This window comes from Arachis duranensis, chromosome 10, assembly GCF_000817695.3.
Source record: "Arachis duranensis cultivar V14167 chromosome 10, aradu.V14167.gnm2.J7QH, whole genome shotgun sequence".
NCBI lineage: Eukaryota > Viridiplantae > Streptophyta > Magnoliopsida > Fabales > Fabaceae > Arachis > Arachis duranensis.
The window spans coordinates 83,828,318-83,832,244 of NC_029781.3; the positions used below are offsets into that span (position 1 = coordinate 83,828,318).

A 3,927-nucleotide genomic window follows, 5' to 3' on the forward strand; every position below is an offset into this window, starting at 1 on the left:
TGTATTCCTCTTAGGTGTCGAGTAATTGCATTTTTTTTCGAACATAATTTTATTCTGAGCTATGAGTGTATCCAAAGCACCTAACTCTATAACTCCTTTCTTTGATAATCTTTTAGATGAGTAGATATATTGATTATTGGCCACCATCTCAATAAATTCTTGTGCTTTTTCAGTAGTTTTCTTCATATACAAAGATCCTCCAACTGAAGTGTCCAATGCCATCCATGAGGTGAGGGTGATCCCATCATAAAAAATTTAAAGCTGGACCCAATCAGCAAACATATCATCAGGGCATTTTCTGAGCATCTCTTTAAACCTCTCCCAAGCTTCAAATAGGGATTCTCCTTTTTGTTGTCTGAAGGTCTTAACATCAGTTTTCAGCCTAGTGAGCCTCTGAGGTGGGAAGAATTTATTTAGAAACTTAGTGACCAAATCCTCCATGTAGCTATGCTCTCCTTCCGCTGATTTTCTAACCAATGCTTAGCCTGATCTCTTATAGCCCAATCCATTTGTCTTGACCTTATCACAAATTTGCAAAAAGTTGGAAATAAACAAATTCGGATCCTCATGTGAGCTTTCACTAAATTGGAAGTTTTGTTGAGCCAATGTGACAAGCTGTGGCTTCAATTCAAAATTGTTGGCTCGGACAGTAGGTGCAATGATACTGCTTCCACAACTATCTGGATTAAGATTAATGTATGATCCGAGAGTCCTCCTTGGTGTGTCGACATTATTATTCACGTTCTCTGCTATTTGTGGCTCAGGGAATTCTTCCTCAACCACTTCTTCAGTCTCTTCTTCAACTCTTTGATTTCTAACTTGTTGTCACTACCGTCGAAGAGTTCTTTCAATCTCAAGATCGTACTAAAGTGGTTCTCTATTCCTGTTATTTGTATAGAAAAAAATAACAAGAAAATCAAATTGGAACTCCCTTCACAGTACCAAAGGGAATTCCCAGGGGAAATAAAAATGAAAATAGTAAAAAAAATTAATAAGTCTAATCTAGGTAATAGATTGATCGGTAGTTTGTTAACCACAATTAATCCCCGGCAACGGCGCCAAAAGCTTGATGGCAGATTTTACAATCCACAAAACACCAACAAGTGCATTGGGTCGAATCAAGTAATAACCTAAGGTGAGTGAGGGTCGATCCCACGAGAATTAACAGATTAAGCAAGCAAAATCAATCGATTAATCTAGTTAGACTAGCAAATTAGGATTTTGAAAGTCTTTAAGCATAAATATGAATTAAATAAAGGCAAACGTAAGAAAATAGTGGATGTGAGAAATAATATGAATAAAATAGTTAAGGCTTTGAAGATGTTAAAACTTTTGGATTAATACTTTTCACTTTCCACCTTAATTATATCAAAATACTTTTATGGCAAATCGTTAGTAATCAACCCCCAATCCCTTGGTGATTTAATTTCTCTTTAACCTCATTAAAAATTAATCCCTTAGTCAATTAATCCAGAAAAGAGTTGAGGAACATTTCTGATTTATAAAACCATATAATTCATAAGAATTTAACCTAGTTGCCAGGATTTATTAATTTGTCAACCTATGGACTCTAGACATTATTTAATTCATATATTATTGACCCTGTCGCACTGACTATGAATGTGCATGTTATTGATTAGTAGTATTTGTTTAGTTTTGTGGCTTACATAAAGTAGATGATGATCAGGCATTCATTCAATGTACATAGCAACATATAACAACCAAATATATCACATAATGTTGTAACGGCTTCATACATACATCAAGAAGGTAAAAGTTACACCATTCATACAAACATAAGGCGTATTAACCCAGACTTAGACTCTTTTAGTATATTACCTTACATATATATAGTATAGACTCTTATAAATATATGACACCCTGAGTTTTGTCCTATTCAAAATTGGTGCACGAAATTGTGATCATCAATGGCGCCATCAACATGGTACGCTCAATTGCAATCTCAACTTTTTATCACAACTTCGCACAACTAACCAGCAAGTGTACTGGGTCGTCCAAGTAATAAACCTTACGCGAGTAAGGGTCGATCCCACAGAGATTGTTGGTATGAAGCAAGCTATGGTCACCTTGTAAATCTTAGTCAGGCAAACTCAAATGGTTATGGATGATATATGAAGAAAGCATAAAGATAGAGATACTTATGTATTTCATTGGTGAGAATTTCAGATAAGCGAATGGAGATGCTTTGTCCCTTCCGTCTCTCTGCTTTCCTACTGTCTTCATCCAATCCTTCTTACTCCTTTCCATGGCAAGCTGTATGTAGGGTTTCACCGTTGTCAGTGGCTACCTCCCATCCTCTCAGTGGAAATGTTCAACGCACCCTGTCACGGCACGACTATCCATCTGTCGGTTCTCGATCAGGCCAGAATAGAATCCAGTGATTCTTTTGCATCTGTCACTAACGCCCAGCCTTCAGGAGTTTGAAGCTCGTCACAGTCATTCAATCATTGAATCCTACTCAGAATACCACAGACAAGTTGAATTGAATAGAAGAACAATAGTAATTGCATTAATACTCGAGGTACAGCAGAGCTCCACACCTTAATCTATGGTGTGTAGAAACTCCACCGTTGAAAATACATAAGAACAAGGTCTAGGCATGGCCGAATGGCCAGCCTCCCAAAGAGGGTTCAATCATAAAAACATGATCAAAAGATTCAAGTGATCAAAAGACCCAAGTGATCAAAAGACGAAAATACAATAGCAAAAGGTCCTATTTGTAGAGAACTAGTAGCCTACGGTTTACAAAGATGAGTAAATGACATAAAAATCCACTTCCGGGCCCACTTGGTGTGTGCTTGGGCTGAGCATTGAAGCATTTTCGTGTAGAGACTCTTCTTGGAGTTAAACGCCAGCTTTTGTGCCAGTTTGGGCGTTTAACTTCCATTCTTGTGCCAGTTCCGGCGTTTAACGTCGGGCAGTTTTGAGCTGATTTGGGACGCCGGTTTGGGCCATCAAATCTCGGGCAAAGTATGGACTATTATATATTTCTGAAAATCCCAGGATGTCTACTTTCCAACGCCGTTGAGAGCGCACCAATTGGGCTTCTGTAGCTCCAGAAAATCCACTTCGAGTGCAGGGAGGTCAGAATCCAACAGCATCTGCAGTTTTTTTTAGTCTCTGAATCAGATTTTTGCTCAAGTCCCTCAATTTCAGCCAGAAAATACCTGAAATCACAGAAAAATACACAAACTCATAGTAAAGTCCAAAAAAGTGAATTTTAACTAAAAACTAATAGAAATATACTAAAAACTAACTAGAATATACTAAAAACAATGCCAAAAAGCGTACAAATTATCCGCTCATCACAACACCAAACTTAATTTGTTGCTTGTCCCCCAAGCAACTGAAAATCAAATAAGATAAAGAGAAGAGAATATGCAATGAACTCCAAAGACATCTCTGAAGATCAGTACTAATTAGATGAGCGGGGCTTTTAGCTTTTTGCCTCTGAATAGTTTTGGCATCTCACTCTATCCTTTGAAATTCAGAATGATTGGCTTCTATAGGAACTCAGAATCCAAATAATGTTATTGATTCTCCTAGTTAAGTATGATGATTCTTGAACACGGCTACTTTATGAGTCTTGGCCGTGGCCCAAAGCACTTTGTCTTCCAGTATTACCACCAGATACATACATGCCACAGACACATAATTGGGTGAACCTTTTCAGATTGTGACTCAGCTTTGCTAGAGTCCCCAATTAGAGGTGTCCAGGGTTCTTAAGCACAATCTTTTTGCCTTGGATCACACTTTTATTTCTTTCTTTTTCTTTCTTTTTCTCTTTCTCCTTTTTTTCGCTTTTTTTTGTATTCACTGCTTTTTCTTGCTTCAAGAATCATTTTTATGATTTTTCAGATCCTCAGTAACATGTCTCCTTTTTCATCATTCTTTCAAGAGCCAACA

At 37.4% G+C, this 3,927-nt stretch overlaps 1 non-coding gene across 1 annotated transcript; it reads left to right on the forward strand.

Annotated features, from left to right (window-relative positions):
- Nucleotides 1-276: 276 nt before the first annotated feature.
- Nucleotides 277-384, forward strand: LOC127743443 (small nucleolar RNA R71). Its single transcript, XR_008004835.1, has one exon. It is a non-coding gene; the product is annotated as a small nucleolar RNA R71 (small nucleolar RNA).
- The last annotated feature ends 3,543 nt before the right edge of the window (nt 385-3,927 follow it).